This window comes from Cryptomeria japonica, chromosome 6 (assembly GCF_030272615.1).
Source record: "Cryptomeria japonica chromosome 6, Sugi_1.0, whole genome shotgun sequence".
NCBI classification, from domain to species: domain Eukaryota; kingdom Viridiplantae; phylum Streptophyta; class Pinopsida; order Cupressales; family Cupressaceae; genus Cryptomeria; species Cryptomeria japonica.
The window spans coordinates 38,383,971-38,404,803 of NC_081410.1; positions in this window are offsets into that span (position 1 = coordinate 38,383,971).

A 20,833-nucleotide genomic window follows, 5' to 3' on the forward strand; every position below is an offset into this window, starting at 1 on the left:
GCTCGAGATACATATCATTCAGTCACGGAATGTCACAGTTATAATCACAAGGTAAAGCCTCACACATTTGAGGTGGGTGACTTAGTTCTCAAGGAAAATCCTAAAAATCAGCAAGATAGAGAGAAGAAGGGAAAATTCAAACCAAATTGGCTTGGTCCTTACATTATTAGAACAACCTATGGATCTGGTGCATATTAACTTTCAACTCCAAATGGTGAACCTTTGGAGGATCCTATCAACAACATGCACCTTCGTAGGTTTTAAACATAGCTCTTCAGAGTATCCTCAATTCAAAAGACAAAAAATGTAATTGAAAAATAAAAAAACTTCAAAATACAAAAAAATCATAAACATAAAAAATTGTTACTTGGTGAAAACCTAGCAAATAGGCGTCTTGTGACACAAAAAAAAAAGTCAAGGAAATCATTTTGTCCAATGGTGAAAACCACTTTGGTGACGCCCTGGACAAGTACCATGGTGAAAACTAGGTCACCAACACCATGCGTAGAGACATTGCTCCTCCTTCCATCGGGATTCACTTTCATCCTTTCACTTTGCACACACTCACAACCTACCCATCCATTATAACCTTACCCATTTCCATCATGGCTTGTTATTGATCTACCTAAGATTGGTTAGCCATTCATAATAAATTAGGTCCTATCTGTGGCTAAGGCAAATCCTAAGTCTAGTAATGGGTTTGGAACTGAGAGCATCACATGTTTTGAGGAGTACAGTTTCTGCCAGTTTTCTTCAGTCTATCCTTGCACAATCCACAATAAAGCAACATTTGCATCGCCAATCCACAATAAAGTTTTGTCTTCTCCGCAATAAAGTATCAATTTCAAGGATTCAGTCAGCTTCAAGTGAGACAGAACAACAACAATGGGCTTCAACAAATCAAATATTTTAATAGACTCAGACAACATTATGGTTCAATGCTATCTATCCTTTTGTGAAAGTAATTATTGTGACCACAATCAAATAAGACTTATACAAGTGACAAGAGACACTAAAATTGAGGACTGCAGTGGATGTTGGTGTCAAGTCTTGGTTTTATTTTTATTTTTATCTTGTTGGTGACATGTCTTTTAGCTTTTCTAGGATGTCTCTAACTAGAGATTTTATCTATAGGATGTCTTTGACTAGAAAGGCGAGGATGGGGTTTCATCACCTATTTTTCTTTTGATGTCTATGGATTATCTCTTAGTAATGCTATGACTTGTCCAAGGGAGGACACTATCAGTCTAGTGTAAACTAGGGCATTCTTTGTTTGCAACTATCTGATCTCCATGCAAACGGGTACAATGACTTTCTGGGTCAAACATATGCCTCAATTGTCATAACCTATTTTTACATAATAAAGCTCAATGATGATAACACACAAGAAGCTCTTTCACTTTCATATCTTCTATCTTCCATCCCCCTTTCTTGATTGACTTCCATCGTCCTTCCTGATTTCATGTATCTTGCTATCACACGATTGAGTATAATGACATACCAAAAACATTTGCATTTCATGTAGTTGCACCTGCATTACCACATATTAAGCATTTCATACATACATATAGATATCACAATTACATCACATCCTGCACACAACACATGTTAGCACATTTTACATTTTCATCATGTAAATAGTTATTTGCATTATCATATTCATCTGTATTTCATACATTCACATTCGCATCATGCGTAACATATAAAACATAAAAGAACAAAAATATTGCATTTCATCATGTACATATTTGCATCCATATCATAAGCATCACATAGAAACATGCATCACATAAAAGCAACATCACATAGGTACACATGCATATAGCTTCTGCAAGGATGAATCATTTCATATATATATATATATATATATATATATATATATATATATATATCTCAAAAATCATAAGTGTCATGATACAATGATGTCAAAATCATATGGCTACAATCACCCGAAGCTGTCATCATAAAAAATGGTACAAAACTAATACATAGGGAGCCCTCTAAGGCTATGATGAACTCCCTCCCTTGTAGCTGGCTGGCCTTGATAGAGTTTGAGCCCTAGAAGGACCCGCCCTAGGACCATCTCTCCTATCCCCTCTATCTGGTGGTGGTGGAGGACCCATAACCCCACCGCTAGACACTTGTCTCTTGTCTCTCCCTCCAGTTGTCGTTGCAGTCCGTGATGGTCTACGGAAGCTCCTAGACCACTGATTTGGTGGCACCACTCCATAGTATAGGTCTCACCAGTAGGCTATCTCCTCCCCTGCCTGTAGAACATAGGCATGTACGGTCCCTGTGTCCTCTGTTTCCTGCCTCCCTGCCCTTAGTGTTGTCTTAGCCTCTGTATAACGCTGAATAGCCTCATCCCTCTCCCGCACAGTGTCCCTCAACTGTCTCCTGAGCCTAGCCAATCTCCCTCTCCAGATCCTGGATCTCATCTGCATGTCCCTAATAGATCTCTCTCAAGAATAGTATCTCATCCTCCTCTCCTCCCTCCTCCCCCATACCATAGCCAACCCTCATGTCGCCCTATCTAGATGGAGGAACCCACTGATCACTCCTACCAGCACTGTCGGTAGTGCCAATCTTGTTGCTATCATAGTATCCCATGCTACATGTCTATCCCTCATCTTCAGTCCTGGATCCTGAAACACTTGTCTCAGTGCATCATTGTCTCTGTCTTGATCGTAAGGAACTAACTCCCCATTGATTGGTATCCGTAGTATCCTGTATACATCCTCTAAGGTGATTGCCATCTCACCCATCGGCAAAAGAACTATCCAAGTCTCCGAGTGCCATCTCTCAGCTAATACAGTCAGAAATCCCATGTTCACTTGAAACTCAGGCACATATAGAATATATCGCAAGCCCATAGCCTGAACTTCTGCTCTATCCTCGAGCGTCAGCCCTGCTCGTAAATTCTGAGTCGAAGGGAATCTCTCCTATGACTCCATCATCGGTAGGTCCTCCTGTAGTCAAGAAAATCAACTGTGTCAATCCTAGTGGTACTCCCTGTTCATCACAAAGTGTTGCTCATTTTTAGTACTCCCTGTTTATCACAAAGTACTGCTTTTTAATTCTAGTGGCATTCCCTATTCATCACAAAGTGCTGCTCTTTTTTAGTACTTCCTATTCATCACACAATACTGGTTTTTTAATCTTGGTACTCCCTGTTCATCACAAATTGCCTCGATCTATCCTATCCTAGGGCCTCTGCTTGAGTGTATTCTCTTGAGTAGTTTCCTGATTGGGAACATATGTTCTATCACTAAATTGTCAATCCTCGCCCTATCTGCTATCCTAGTCTTCCCTAGAGGACCTGCATGAGTGTATCCTCTCAACAGCTTATCCAATAGACAACATATGTTCATCACAGAACTGTTGATTTGGCCTTGAAGACATAAACGTGCATTCATGACATAAACGCACTTGCATACTTCACAAATGTGCCTGTCCTGCATAAATGCACCTGCAAGACACAAACATGCTCGCATTGAACAGAGATGCTATTGAATTCATAGACAGGTCTTGCTTACCCAGATGCACCAGGCACCAACGCAGATGTGCCCTAATGTTCCCCCTCACCCCCACTTGACATACCTAAAACACATTTATTACATTACCTAGCATGCATTTATGACAAACATTAATGCAACAAAGTACAAGGAGGTTTTGTGGTACTCACCAGCTCTCCTGCATCTACTTGGCTCTGAAATCGGTGAACGTGATCGAATCTGCGAACCAATGCCATCGCTGCTGACTTCTCACTGCTCACTGCTCTCTCTGCACTCTGATCTCTTGGATGTGTGGATGATAATGAGGATTTTTTCCCTCGTAGTCTATCATATAGACTACCCTTTCCCTAGTCTCCCGAGTCAGTCTTCTTTGTCCCTTGACTCTGTCACTCTATCCTATCCGGTCAGTCCATTTTAGCCTTTCTTTCTTATCGAGAGATTGTTTAAGATCTTTCTAGACATTTTCATCCAATCTCTCAAGGGGGCATATCATTTCCATCTTGGGGCAAATTTGTATCAGTTCATCTTATCTTCTTTGAAACAATGCGACAAGCGACATTATCTCAAAGACGGGCAAAATGTAGACACTTAAAATTGTCTTGTCTAATTAAATAAATATTTTTATTTATTTAATTATTTTAGACCTAATTATTCTATTAATTAAATAAATATTTATTTATTTTAATTAATTTATTTATCCTCTTCTAGCCTTATTTCTCATTTAAATAAATACATTTATTTATTTAAATTATCATTTTCTTAAATTAAATAAATATCTTATTTATTTAATTGATCCCACTTCTTCTATTAGTTAAATGAATTTTTATTTATTTAATTAATTCATTAGCCTTTTCTACCCATGACACATGTCATTCATCTCTTAATTCCTACACTACCTACCCTCTCATTATTTTCTTATTTTCTCTACCTACCCTCTGATCCTAGCCAACCATTTATCTTTTACACCTCTTAATCTTATCCTTCCATTTCTTATAATGTCTTCTATATAAGGAGATGTTTCCTTCATTATCAATCTCCTATTCAACTTATTAGCTAATCGATCTTGGAAGCCTTCTAGAATTTGAACTTTCATTTGCGATCAAGCCTACTTGCAACCATATTTCCTTTCTTTGTTGAGCTCTTGTGCACACATAAAATCTGAGAGCAAATATATCAAGCAAGATCAATGAAGATAGGAAGAATGGAGATCCAGACCCTAGTACACATGTGATGGTATAATCTTTGTGATTTCATTTGATTTGCATTGTCTTAGGTAATCTTCATATGTTATGGTGGATCTTTGTTGATTGGTAGGCTAGGGTTTTGTGGTTGAATTCATTTAGTCTTTCAATATTGTTGCTTATCCACTTTCACCATAAACACATATACATATACATATACATACATACATACATACATACATACATATATGTATATGTATTGATGTATATCAATATATATGTATGTATGTATGTATGTACACGTATGTATGTATATATATGTATGTATATGTATATATGTATATGTATACATGTATATCAATATATATGTATGTATGTATGTATATGTATATATGTATATATGTATCAGTATGTATGTATGTATATGTGGATGTGTGTGTGTGTATGTGTATATGTATATGTATTTGTGTGTGTGCGCACGCATGCACATTTATTTTTATTTAGGTTTTTTTTCTTTTTATATTCTTTGGCTTTCCATTTTTTTAGGTTGGATCTTTCCTCTTTTCTTCTTTTCTTTTTTATTATGTTGTCTTAGGTTTTGCACCTTTTTTAATTTGTTTTCTTTCTATTTTTATATTTGTGTATCTGTGTTTGTGTGTCTAGATATGTGAGTGATTTCATTTTCCTTTCCTTATTTACTTTTATAATTTTGTATTTAATTAATTTTAGTTTTTTAATTTTATTTATTTTCTTTATTCATAATTTACTTTTAGGTTTATTGTTCATTTTTAACTCTTTTCTTTCATCTTTAGACCTTTTATTTTTTACTAGTTCGATCTTTCTTTCTTTGTTTCAGTTTTTGTTATTTTTATGTTTTTTCAAGTTTTATTTTTGTTGTTTTGGTTTTACTTCATTTTCTTTATTTCTTTATTTCTTGACCTCTTTTATTACAAGGAAGTTATTTTCTTATTATTTATTATTTTCTCTTGTGTTTTGCTTTTTTATCTTGTGTTTTCTTCTTCTCTTTTTTACTCTCTCTTTTATCATTTTGGTTTCTCTTTTGTTGCTTCTTGGGGATACCTTTGACTTGGTCCTATTTCTCATCTTGCTTCTTTGGTTTTCATGCAACCTCTCTCCTCTTCTCTTTCTTCCTCTCTCCTATTTAGGTCAATTTTGGGTCTACATATTGTTGGCTTGATGATGATTGTAATATATTCATCACTTTTTGTCATTGATGAAACACTCTCACACACATATGATTACATTGACTACTAGTGTAACTTCAATTGGTTTACACTATTAACTAGTATGTTTAAGGCTTATCTCTAATTGGTACTTTGTGTCAATCGGTATGTGCTTAAGAGATAACCTGTGGCTACACTAAGTCAGCATCAAAATGAAGATAAAGATGAAGATGGAGATCAAGCGGAAGATTCTAGGACAACGGATCACATGTTTTGTTCCAACCGGTATTGACTGTTCTAACCGATATCTGATTTTGTGATGGGTTACCAGCCGACTTCTTGACGGTCATTTTTGTGATGAGTTATGACTACTTGTCTAGATACACTGCACATAGGAAATTGTGTTTTGATTTCCTTAGGCCGACATAAGATTTGAATGTCTATTTAAATACATCTTAGTGAATCATTTTAAATTGATATAGAATGATGGTATGCAAATACTAATAAGCATCTAGAGTGAAAGCTTTTGTTGAAAAGTGATAAGTGTTAAGATGAAGAGCAGTGTTGAATGTTCTTAGAAGGATCTGATCAAGCAAATATTGTGCTACTCAGAACAAATCAATCATTCTGTTGTTTTCTAATCATTACAACATAATCAAATCCCCTAATTGGGTAAGCTCCAGCAAGCTTCATTGTACAAATCCTCTAAGAAGGTGATCCATTAGTTTGGATTCTCAAATCCTCCTGCGAGGTTACTCTTAACAGGGTAAAAGCTTCTAATAAAGCTTGGGATCTCTAACAAGATTCTCTCCTAGCATAGCACTTTGTAAGGCCTTAACCGACCAGTTATCTATTACTACAAATAGTTAGCCTGTGAGTTCCATCTCATTGTGGTTTTTACCTATTTGGGTTTTCCACATATAAAACACTTGTGTTATGGTGGATGCTTTACTTTTTGTGCATGTTGTTTTATCATTTTGGATAGCATGTATTTTGTTTAAATGCTTGGTTAAGTTCATCTACTGGTTAGTGTTTGAAGTAGTGTTTTATTTGGTGTTACTGATTCACCCCCCCTCTCAGTACTTTTCAAGTCCATCACATATTTAATTTTTATATCCTTGATCTCTCTTTATCATCTTGATGATGGGTCATGGAGTTTGATCCAAAACGTTGATGCAAAAAATTCTTTACACAATCTAATCGAGAAACAACTACATTAATTAATTATATATTTGAAAACTAGACACAAAATCTTACATTTCATATTTCTGGGCCATGTTAAGGTTCTATGTGTAAGTGCTTCACATTTATTCCAACTATAATAAACTTTGAGTTTTTTTTTTTAATAATTAAAAACTGGAAGGGCCAGTACCCAATTTGATTAAAATAAATTTAAGAAAATTGTCTACAGAAGATTCAAAAAGAAGCCATAGATACAAATCTCAAAGTCCTTATGTCTTCAAATACAACATTTAGCCATTCTACGTACTGTATAATTTTATAATTGTTTATGTGAACTTTGAAGCAAAAAGCCAAAAAAGAGTTACTCCACTACTATAGTCACTATCCTGAAGCAACTTCTATTACAGAGCAATCTATCTAATATATATGACTTATAGTCACAAAACAAGCCCCCTAACCTCAATCTACTACCTTTGCCTCCATCACTTCATCATCCGAGAAGATCACCAATTTTGATGTGTCCCCTTCAATTTTCTCCTCAAGACCTTCTTGTTGCATATAAGCTGTTATCCATTCCGGGTTCACATCTTCTTCCATATTCATCTAATTCTTTAATAATTCCAAGTCTGTGCTTGCCATTGACATGTTTTCCTAGTATTCTTCCTCATCATCCATGAGAAGAATGGGGAATTTTACACCTCTTCTTTCATTTTATAATAGTCCTTGGGTAGAGGAATCTATAAATTATCATAATTTGACAGATTTTAACTAAAAAACTTCCACTTTTTCACCAAAAAGTAAACCCAAATCCTTATACTTACTCTTTTGAATAGATCTTAAACCCCAAAACACTAAAAAAAATTAGCTTTATTTTCACACAAAAAAAATACACAAACTTAACTCTACCCTCTATACCATTGAGTCTATAATTGCAAAATCTTCATCACAACTAATTCACAAGTCCATTTGTTCATTCATTTGTGATAGAAGTAACTTTGTGTTGGCATTTTGGCATTAAATTGTCATTGATGTCAACCGGAATGATGGAAATTCACATAAGAGTGAGCAGACAAAATGAAAGCTTACTGATAAGGCATAAACTAGGATGAAGGTTGTGTGTGTGTTAACATGTTGAGCAATAAACTGGTCTGGTAGTTGGCTGCCAGTTTATGATGAAGAGACAAAATGTTAAAGTTATCACAAACAACTGGAGGTAAAGATGTGTTATTGGTATAAGGTGCACTACCGGTTAGCAGAAGAAGAAGGCCTTACCAGTAAAGGCATGTATCGGTATGAGTTTGTTGAATGTTCAAGTTTGAACTGAATATGTGTCTGTGGCTAGAATGATTGAACATGGTGATGCCATATGGAACCGAGGTGGCAAATAGGCAGAGGTTGATAAAACCACCATCGACACGGTTGGTGAAACTGACAGTCGATATAAATGAAACAACTACAAATCACGAGATTGTAACTGACTGATGAAGCTCGAGGAAGAAATAATGATTAAGGAACATTAGGGATTAGTTGGCGCCTAGATCAACGTAAAGGAAATCCTATTTAGGAAGACCTCAAAAAGGAAACAACTGAAGTGTTTTATGCAACGACAGATTTCAAGTAGGAAATCTTGTTCGAGATTGCTATTTTCGAGAAATATGTTGGATAATGGAAACCGTATACAGATGTATCCCTAAAGGATAGGTGATCGATCCAAGAGAGGCTGGATTGGATCTCATGAAGATTGTGTCGGGAAGAGGAAACCCTGACCTCTCTAAAGTTTGAATTTCTTTCAGGTGGGAAATCACGGGATAAAGAGGAGAGCTCAAGATAGAGCAAGTTGATACTACAAAGAAGAGAAAGAGAAAAGAGAGATTAAGTGAAAGACAAGAATTGCTATCCTTAGAAATAGTTCTAAGAAAGTTGTAGAGTAAGTAAACAAGCATACCGGTGAGAGGCTTATACTGGCACAACTATAGTTTCACAGTTACGCAAAACCGCCAAGGTGTGGAAGAACAAGCAGCATCCAAGTGTGACACAATGTGTTGAGAGACTGTGTGTGTGTGTGTGTGTGTGTGTGTGTGTGAGAGAGAGAGAGAGAGAGAGAGAGAGAGAGAGAGAGAGAGAGAGAGAGAGAGAGAGATAACAAAGACCAAGAATCACAGAAAGTAATCTCACAACCGGTAGTATGAGATTCAGTGGAGGATAAAAGACTGTCAACCGACAGTGAGTTATTTGTTCAAAGAGTTGCAGAATTCATTTGCAACAAGAAGCCTTAGTTGTATTCAAATCGTATTTCAATATACATTGCCAAGTTGAAGCTTGGTGCAAGGGTTGGTGCTCCTTGGGTTGGTGCCCTAAAAGTGCAGGGGTTGGTGCCCTAAATATTTGTAATTCAGTATTTTACTTGTGAGGCTCAATTGGAGCAGTAGTCTCTAGCAGCTTTTCTCACCGAGGTTTTTCCCACCTTGGGTTTTCCTCATAAAGCTGGTGTGGAGAGATACATTTGTATGAATGATCTCTTTGGCTTTCTTTCTTGTTCTACCAATTTGATTTTTTAGTGTTTAAGTGAATAACTGATATTCTAAAGTTGATTTCAAAGTAAAAAAGATTAGGAACCACTGATTCACCCCCCTCTCAGTGGTACTCTGTGTTCAACAATTGGTATCAGAGCGTATGTTCTCAGTTATCTTTAAACCTTGGGTAGATTCTGAGATTTGAACATAATGGCAAGAAATGAGTCATCTTCCTCAAAATCCCCCATGTTTGATGGATCCAACTATGCCTTCTGGAGTATAAGAATGGAGACCTATATATCCTCCCTGGGTTTTGATGTGTGGATGTCTATCAAGAATGGGTGTGTTGCTCCTAATGCTCCTCCCACTGATCTAGATGCCAAAAAGGAGTATGAGAATAATGCAAAGGCCAAACATGCTATCTTGAGTGGACTGTCTGATAATGAATCTGTCAAAGTCATGCACTGTGTTTCAGCAAAGGAGACTAGGGACAAATTCCAGAGGTTGTTTGAAGGAGATGCAAAGGTCAAAGAAGCCAAGCTACAAGCACTAAGGGGCCAACTTCAAAGCATCAAAATGAAAGGTGATGAAAATATTGCAGACTATCTTCACACATTTGATAAAACTGTGAATACTATTAGAGGACTTGGAGAAGAGATTGCAGATGAGATTCTTGTTAAGAAGGTACTTATATCTCTCACAACCAAGTATGATACTAATGTGTCTATCATAGAAGAAGCCAAGGATCTGAAGACCTTTTAAATGGATGAGTTATCTGGTTCATTGATAGCCTATGAGATGAGAACAATCGGTGATACTTCCTCAAGGAAAGAAGCAGCATTCAACATCACCAAAAAGGGGAAACAAGTAGCTACTCATGAAGATTCCAATGAAGACTCAGATGTAGAAGTAGCAAACTTTGTTAGGAAGCTCAAAAGAGGAACTTATTGATATAAAGGAAAGCTACCACTTAAATGTTTCAACTATGGGAAGGTAGGACACTTTGCTGCTAATTAACCTCACAAGGAAACCGGTGGAGATGAGTCAAGAGAATTCAAAAAATCTACCGGCAAAGATAGAGAAAGAACCGACTATCAGAAAGGAAGGAGAGGCTACCATAATCAGAAACAGTCTATATACTATTGAGGACGATACGAAAGATAAAGAAAATGCATTAGAAGTTTATTACCATGAGAATGATAGAAAAGTCAACCTCTTTATGGCACTGGATGAACCAGTTGATGAAGATAAAGAAGAGGAGGACATTGAGGCTGAAGTGGACTTGGAAGGTGAACTTATCAGTGCTCTTGAGGAATTGAGTAAAACAAGAAGAGAACTCAAGAGTGTTAATCTTGTTGTAGTAGATGAACAAGATCTCTTAAAACAATCCTTGGATGAGTCTAGTCAAGTTATATCTGACTTGAAATTGTAGCTGGAAGAAACTAAGAGGATAAGTGAAGCTACAACCTCTGATCTAACAAAGAAGGAAAAGGAGCATCAAAAGTTGGAAGCAGAAATAGTAAAGCTCAGAAAGGAGCTTGAAGAAAGTAAGAAAGAAATAAAAATAAGGAGCAAGTATGAAGGCAACAATGAGGCCTTAGACAAGATGTTGAGCAAACAGAAGCAATCCAAAGACACTGGTGGCCTAGGATTTGAGGAAGGTCAAATTTCAACCCACAAAGATAAACCTAGCAAAGAAATAATGTTCACCTCTTCAATCAAAAGTGAAGAAAAAAAGACATTCACTGTAGGCAAGCATACCGACAAAAAGTCATATGCAGACGTTGTTAGAAATTGCCACTCAAATCATTACACAACAATGAACCGAAGGCCACACTTCCTATATCAATATGCAGATCCAAGGAGAAATGCAAGAGTTGACCGTGAAGGATTCACCAGACTCAACAACATGAAGGGAAGACCGACAATGAGGTAGTTCCATTCAAGACCAAAACAACCTAACCAGTTCATGGTTACTATTAACAGTGTAACTAATTTGGGCATAGAATAGCTGACTGTAGATTAATCAATAAGCCGTCTAAGTTATGAAAGTAGAAATCCATTTAATGCACTCTGGGACATGAATGTTGTCTTTTATCAGTGCAATGGATATGGTCATAAGAGTTTTGATTGTAGGAAGAATAAACCAATACCGTACAATAATTTTAAGAATGTTCTCTTAAATAAAAATGTAAAAAACTATAACTGTCAAGAGTTTGGACACATAGAAAAGTTATGTAAAAACTGGAAGATCAAGTAGAAGAAGACAAATCCTGATCAAGAGCCAGTAACTGAACCTGAGCACAATATAGCAGCTGAGAAGAAGAAGGAGACCAAACCAGTTTGGGTTGAGAAAGAAAAGGAAAAGGCACAATCAAGTCTCATAGTACAGACTGCCTTACATGCTGAAAGAAAAAACCAATTGGTTCTAGATAGTGGTTGCTCAAACCATATGATTGGTGACAAAAGGAAATTCATCAAACTTGAAGACTGGAATGGTGGTTCAGTAAGGTTTGGAGACAACTCCTCCAGCAAAATAAAGGGAAAAGGCATTCTAAGCATTGATGGAAAATTGAAGGCACATGATGTATATTATGTGGAAGGCCTTAAGCACAATCTATTGAGTGTGAGTCAGATATGTGACAAAGGTTACAAATTCACCTTTGACTCAATGAGTTTCCAGATAAAGAAAGACAGTACCGGTCAAGTTGTGGTAGAAGGAAAGACAACAGATGGAAACGTTTATAATCTGAAGGAATGCTATGAGTCCCAATGTATGATAGGACAAGTAGATGAAAGTTGATTGTGGAACCGAAGATTAGGCCACATAAATTTTTTGATGAATGTGTAAAAGGTAAGAAAACTAAAGTGAGCTTCAGGACAAAAGAGCACAACACCTCAAGACCACTTGAAATCGTGCATACAAATTTGTGTGGTCCAACTCGAACAAGAGAACTTGTCGGTGAAAGATAATTTATGCTCTTCATTGATGAATACTCAAGAATGACATGGGTCACCTTCTTGCAAGATAAATCACAAGCATTTGAAAGAGTCAAGATCTTTTGGAAGATGGTGGAAAAGAAAGTGGGTACACATTAAAATGCCTAATATCAAATAGAGGTGGAGAGTTTACCTCAAATGAGTTTGAAGATTATTGTGAAAAACATGGAATTAGAAGGCAATACTCAACTCCTAGGACACCACAGCAAAATGGTGTGGTAGAAACGAAGAACAAGATAGTCACGGATATGGCCAAAACCATGTTAAATGAGGCCAGTATGGTAGACATTTATTGGAAGGAAGTTATTCATACTGCTGCATATACCTTGAACCAGGTTCAATTGAGGACTAACAACAAAATGACACCTTATGAGTTGTGGTATGATCGAAAGCCTTTAGTCAAATACTTCAAAGTTTTTGGAAGTAAGTGCTTTATCAAGAAAGACATGGATGGTCTAGGAAGTTTTGACTCCAGGAGTGATGAAGGAATATTTCTTGGTTACTCATCTAACAACAAGGCCTACAAATGCTACAACAAAAGACTAAGAAGAGTTGTTGAGAGTGTGCATGTAAGAGTTGATGAGGACATGCACAAAGGATGTCAACCATAGATCAACAGGCATGAAAAATTTAGTAATGAAGATGATGAAGCTCAGTCAGACATCAAACCAAAGGAAGCATGCAAGAAGGCCCCCAACTGATATGTACAGATGAATCACCCGAAAGAGCAAATTCTGGGAAATAAGAGTGATGGTGTGCAGACTAGAAGAAGACTTGCTTAGAATGATGAACAAGTTAACCTTTGCCTCAGATGAATGGATGCCATGGAAGAAGAACTACAACAAATTGAGAAGAACAAGACTTGGAAATTGGTCCCTAGACCAGAAGACAAGAACATCATTGGCACTGAATGGGTCTACTGGAACAAGATGAATGAAGAAGGTAAGATTGTTATGTTGGCATTTTGAGTTTGTTGGCATTTTGCATAGAGATTGCATTAATGATATGTTGCCATTCATGTCAATTTAATCGATAATGCTATTCATGTTATTGCTGATATTGTTGTTTTTGATATTGGCTAGTAACCGGTAAGAAGACCTTTGTGGAAGATGTTGTAAACCGATATGTAAAGTTTGTGAGTTGAACCAGTGAACCGGTGTAAAGGGTTAAACCTTTCTATGTAATGCAACCGGTAAACCCTATCAGTTGTTAAACCCTAATCGATGAAGTTTGATTGTTTATTATTTGATAAGCAATAATGATGGAGACATGTGTGATCATTGTATGAGGATATGTTCAAATTGTTTCAGTGCATTTGTTTCTTGTCTAGGGAGGGAGCAAATTGGATTGCATGTAATTCACAGTGCATGATGAGTTACAAAGTCCGATGAAGCGGTGATCATGGAGCGGCTAGAATTTTCTTTATGAATGTGAAGAGATTGTCATGATTTCTAATGGTCAAGATTGTATCGACTTGTTTGTAATCTCGATGATGAGAATTAGGTTTTTGCTATGTTACCGACCTAATTGATTTTTATTTAAGGTCAATGAAGTTGTTTGTAAAGTTTGTTGGCAAGATTGATAGAAACCAGTTGAGTGTGTATTTGCCTAACCAGTGAATGGATCTGCACTTTGAGTGAAGGCATATTGAAGCTTAGAAGGATCTGATCAAGAAAATGTAGTGCTACTCAGACAGATCAAGAAAACCTGTTGTTTTGTAACAATTATAGTAGAATTGAAATCCCTTAACCGGGTAAGCTCTAACAAGCCTGGTCACTCGTTAAATCCTCTAACAAGGTGGTCCATTAGCTTGGATTCTTAAATCCTCCAATGAGGTTACTCCTAATAGGGTATTGTACTTTTCATGAAGGCATATTTGTAAATCCCTTAACCGGGTGATTCCTAACCGGAATTAGTTCTTAACAAGACTTATTGTAAAGGTTTAACGGGCTCGGCTCCTAACAGGGTGAACTTCAAAAGAGTTCAAATAGCTATCCTTGTGAGTCTCATCTCACCATGGTTTTTACCTATTTTGGTTTTCCACTTATAAACATTTGTGTCAAGTGGTGAATGTTTTTGTGGTGATCTTATTTGTTGTTTTGGTTAACTTCTGATAAGGCATGTTAAGTAGAATCATTAAGAGTTGAATAAATTGACTTATGATTAAGCATTGTTGATGTTTACAAGATTGAAGTTGTTTACTGTTAAAGTTGTCATAACAGTTAAACTAGTTGATGTCAAGTATTCGTATGAATATTGATCTTGATTGAGATTTGTTTCCTTTGTTTGACTAAGTTTGAGTTTGGGAACTTTGTATCATTTTTTCAATATATTGATTCACCCCCCCTCTCAATATTCTACCAGATACTTATTCTTTCATCATACCATCAATTTGTATCAGATTGTCTCAGGTCCTCTTAATCTAAAAGCCTAATAGCTTGAGCAAAAGATCTTGTAGATCATGATGAAGAAAGAAGGTCTGAAGTTCAACAAAGATAACTATAGAATATGAAGTGACAGAATAAAGATTTACATTAAGAGTCTTGGTAGTCAGTATTGGGATCATATAGAAAACAAGTATACTACACCTACTGGACCCCTAACTGATGATCAGAAGAACGAACAACAAGAAAATCACCAGGCATTAGAAGCTATTATCAGTTCCTTGTCTGATGTTGAATATGTAGATGTTCATGGTCTTGAAACTGCATATGAAGTATGAAAGAAATTTGAAGAGATTTATAGCGGTGATAAACATGTTAAGATTGCCAAAGAGGAAAGTTTGACGACATGAGAATGTCTGAAGGTGAGAATATCCAGGAGTATGGTCAAAGGATTAAAGAAATAGTTGGTGAGATGAAGAGTGCACTAGCAAAAGTGGAAGATGCGACAACAATCAATAAGGTAATGAGAACCCTGCTACTGGTCTATGCTATCGGAGTTGTCGCTATTCAGGAGGTGAAATCCATTGACAAGACAAAGGTGACTCTTGACTCTATTATTGGCAAACTTACTGCTTTTGAATTAAATGGCTATGATGGTAGTGTACAGAAATCAGAATCTACATTTAGAGCTTTTGTCTCTAACCCATCTATGAGAAGAAGTAGAGATACCGACCATAACTATGAATCTAGATCTAGCAGAGATGCTGAAGATGAAGACAACTTAGTGGAACTTGGAGCATTGTTGGCAAAATGACTACCTAGAGGAACTGATAAATATAAAGGTAAGCTACCTATAAAATGTTTTGCATGCAACAAGATTGGTCATATAGCATCAAATTTCCCTAATGGTGAAAATGAATACAAGAGAGACAAATTTAAGAAGTACAAGGGTAAAGGCAAGAGAGATTGTCTTGTAGCTATTCACAATGGTATTACTAATGAAGAATCTAATGATGATTCTAGTGAAGCTATTGTGTTTGTAGCTATTAAGGAAGAAATATCAGATCAAAAGGCACTAGTATCCAAAATAGACAACTCTAATGATTGGATCATTGATAGTGGTTGTTCACATCACATGATCGGTGATCGGAGCAAATTTCTTTCCCTGAATGAATTTGATGGTGGTGTTGTCAGATTTGGCAATGACTCACCCTGTATGGTTAAAGGTAAGGGAGTTATTTCTCTTAATGGGAAGAGAAGTGCTGACGATGTCTATTGGGTTGAAGGCCTATATCAAGATCTTTTAAGTGTGGCATAAATTAATGACAGAGGATACCCACTAGAGTTTAGAAATGGAATGTGCAAAATCTTTAACAACAAAGGTGAATTGATTGCAACTAGGAAACAAACCAGAGGTAATCTATTTCATCTCAATCCTAAAGCTAGCAAATGTTTGATTGCAAAAATAGATGATAGGTGGCTTTGGCATAGGAGATTTTTTCATATAAATTTTGACAATATTATTAAAGTAAGAAAGTCTAAGACAATAAGAGGTCTGCATCAACTAGACAAACCGGTTAATGCTCTTTGTAAAGAATGTGAACTAGGAAATATGACTTCTTCAACTTTTAAGAGCAAGTCCTTCTCAGCATAGCACTTGTTAGATTTGGTTCATACAGATCTATGTGGACCAATAAGAACAAGAAGCATTCAAGGTGATAGATACTTCATGATCTTCATTGATGATTGTTCAATGATGATGTGGGTCACATTCTTGAAGGATAAGAATGAATCTTTTGGTAAATTCAAGGCATTCAAAGCCTTAGCTGAGAAAGAGAGTGGCAAAAAGATAAAATGTCTAAGAACAGATCAAGGCGGTGAATTCACTTCTGTGGAGTTCACTAAGTATTGTGATGATAATGGTATCAAGCGGTAGCTTTCGGCACCAAGGACACCACATCAGAATGGTATAGCAGAGAGAAACAACCAGTCAGTCATTGAAGATTCTAGGACTACGTTGATGCAAGGAGGTGTAAAATTGTTTTGGGAAAGAAGCTGTAAGTACAACTATCTACACAATGAACCGAGTTCAGGTGAAAAGAGGTAAGGACAAGACCCCATATGAGTACTGGTATGGGAGATCACCCGATGTTAGCTATTTTAAGATATTTGAAAGGAAATGTTTTATTGAAAGAGGTGATTACATAAGCAAGTTTGAAGCTAAGAGTTATGAAGGCATATTCTTTGGCTATTCCACCAAGAGTAAGGCCTATAAATGCTTCAACAATTGGACACAGAAAAGTGTTGAGAGTGCTGATGTTCGTGTAGATGAATGTCCTGAAGTTTTAGAAGGAACTAGTTCTAAGAAGAAGGATGAAGATCCTTGCATTTTTCTTTTGGAACCAGAAATTGTTAAACCAGAAACCGGTAAAGAAAATCCTGATGTACTTGTTCATCTGGAACAAATAAATTCAGAGAAAGATGATAATGAAGAAACTGAACCTGAAGAGAATGATCATGTTATTCCTAGGTAGGTGAGACTGAATCACAGTCCTGAATAGATAATTGGGGATAAGGATGTCGATGTACTAACTAGAAGGAGAATAAGAGAGAACTCTTGCATGATTTCCACCTTTGAACCTAGAAGTGATAAGGAGGCATTTGGTGATGATCATTGGGTGAAAGCTATGGAGGAGGAGTTGGATCAAATTGAGAAGAACAACACTTGGACCCTCGTACCCCAACCGGTAAACAAGAATGTTATAGGTTTTAAATGGGTGTTCAGAAACAAATAAAATGAAGATGGCATTTTAGTTCGCAATAAGGCAAGATTAGTATGAAAAGGTTATGCAAAAGAAGAAGGAGAGGGTTATGGAGAAACTTTTGCACCAATAGCAAGACTGGAAGGTGTTAGAACATTGCTTGCATTTGCAGCTCATAATAAGTTCAAGGTATACCAAATGGATATTAAGTCTGCATTCTTGAATGAGATACTGGAAGAAGAGGTTTATATAGAACAACCTCATGGTTATGAATTGATGTATAAGGAAGACATGGTATGAAAATTGCATAAAGCTTTGTATGGATTAAAGAAAGCACCCAGGGCATGGTATGAATGACTTCATACTCATCTGATGAAGATAGGCTTTGCTAGAACCAATGATGACGTCAACATTTATCTCAAGTCTGAAGGAGATAAAATACTGGCCAGTGAAGTATTTATAGATGGCATTATATTTGCACGTAATGATGACATGAGTAATTGTTTTGAAGATGAAATGAACAATGAACTTGAGATGTCATTAGTAGGGGAAATAAAAAATTTCATAGGCTTACAAATACCACAAATGAAGAATAGTATTTTCATTACTCAATCCAAGTATGTGAAAGAGGTTTTAAAGACTTTCGGTATGAGTGATTGTAAACCAGTTGGAACCCCAATGGTTACAGGTTGTAAATTGTCCAAGGAAGATGCATATAATTTTGTAGATGAAAAGAAATATAGGTCAATGATTGGCAAACTGCACTATGTTGTTCACAGTCGACTAGATATTGTTCATTGCAATTGGTATTGTTGCTAGATTACAGAAGAATCTAAAGGAGGGACATCTGATGGAAACCAAGAGAACTTTTAGATATTTGAAAGGTACTATTGACTATGGGTTATGGTATCCATATGGTGGAAATTTTGATTTGAAAGCATACACAGATGCTGATTGGGAAGGAAATATTGATGACCAGAAGAGTACAACTCGTCGAGAATTCTTTCTAGGAGGAAGCCTAGTTTCATGGAGTAGTAAAAAGAAGAGTTGCACTTCACAATCTACTGCTGAAGCTGAGTGTGTAGAAGCTTATATGAATTGCACACAAGTTATGTGGATGAGGCACATTTTGGAAGGTTTCAAGATGGAAATCTCAGAACCAATAAAGATTTTGTGTGATAATACAAGTGCAATAAACATTTCTAAAAATGTTGTTTTGCATGCAAGGACTAAGCACATTGAATTGAAATATCACTTCTTGAGGGAAAAAGTTCAAAGTAAATATGTTATCTTGGAGCATGTTTCTACCAAGGAGCAGCTTGTAGATATCTTTACCAAACCTTTTCCTAAGACCACTTTCGAGTATCTTAGAAGTCAATTGGGGGTTGTTCCTCTTCATGAAGTTAATTGAGCATGATGCTGATTGAATCAGTCCCTGAACCATTTGTAGAATTTTAGATGGATTGATGAAGAAGTGGATGTATTCCACAATAGGAGCATCAAGTTGCAGAATGATGTTCATGCACAATGGATTAGAATTACATGTTTTACTTTCACTTTGGCATTGTTGTCAATTGAACCGGTAATGGTATTCATGTTATTGTTGATATTGGCTAGTAACCGGTAAGAAGAGCTTTGTGGAAGATGTTGTAAACCGGTATATAAAGTTTGTGAGTTGAACCGGTGAAGCGGTGTAAAGGGTTAAACCTTTCTATGTAATGTAACTGGTAAACCCTAACCGGTGAAGTTTGATGGTTTATTATCAGATAAGCGGTAATGATGGAGACAGGTGTGATCATTGTATCAGGATATGTTTAAATTATCTTGGTGCATTTGTTTCTTGTCTAGGGAAGGAGCAAAGTGGATTGCATCTAATGCACAACACGTGATGAGTTACAAAGTCCGATGAAGCGGTGATCATGGAGCGGCTGGAATTTTCTTGAAGAATGTAAAGAGATTGTCATGATTTCTAATGATCAATATTGTACTGACATTTTTGTAATCTCGATGATAAGAATTGGGTTTTTCTGTGTGATCGACCTAATTGATTTGTATTTAAGGTTGATGAAGTTGTTTGTAAATTTTGTTGGCAAGATTGATAGAAACCTATTGAGTGTTTAGTTGCCTAACTAGTGAATGCATCTACACTTTGAGTGAAGGTAGATTGAAGCTTAGAAGGATTTGATCAAGCAAATTTAGTGCTACTCAGACAGATCAAGAAAACCTGTTGTTTTCTAACAATTACAACAAAAGTGAAATCCCTTAACCGGGTAAGCTCTAACAATCTTGGCTACTCACTAAATCCTCTAACAAGGTGGTCCATTAGCTTGGATTCTTAAATCCTCCAGTGAGGTTACTCCTAACGGGGTATTGTGCTTTTCATCAAGGCATATTTGTAAATCCCTTAATCAGGTGATTCCTAACCGGAATTAGTTCTTAATAGGACTTATTGTAAAGATTTAACATGCTTGGCTCCTAATAGGGTGAACTTCAGAAGAGTTCAGATAGCTATCCTTGTGAGTCTCATCTCACCGTGGTTTTTACCTATTTGGGTTTTTCACGTATAAACATTTTTGTCAAGTGGTGAATGTTTTTTTGGTTGTGATCTTATTTGATGATTTGGTTAACTTCTGATAAGGCATGTTAAGTAGAAGCATTGAGAGTTGAATATGTTGAGTTATGATTAAGCATTGTTGATGTTTACAAGATTGAAGTTTTTTACTGTTAAAGTTGTCATAACAGTTAAACCGGTTGATGTCATGTATTCTTATGAATATTGATGTTGGCTAAGATATGTTTCCTTTGTTTGAATGAGTTTGAGTTTGGGAACTTTGTATCAGTTTTTCAATATACTGATTCACCCCCCCCCCCTCTTATTATTCTACCGGATACTTATTCTTTCATCATACCATCATGTTAGGCATAAAGCTAGACTAGTGTGCAAAGGATACTCTCAAGTGGAGGGGATTGAATTTGAAGAAACTTTTACACCGGTAGCTAGATTAGAAGCAATTACAATGTTTCTAGCCTACTCTACCTACAAGGGTTATAATGTATACCAAATGGATGTAAAATCTGCCTTTCTAAATGGAAATTTGGAAGAAGTGTACAT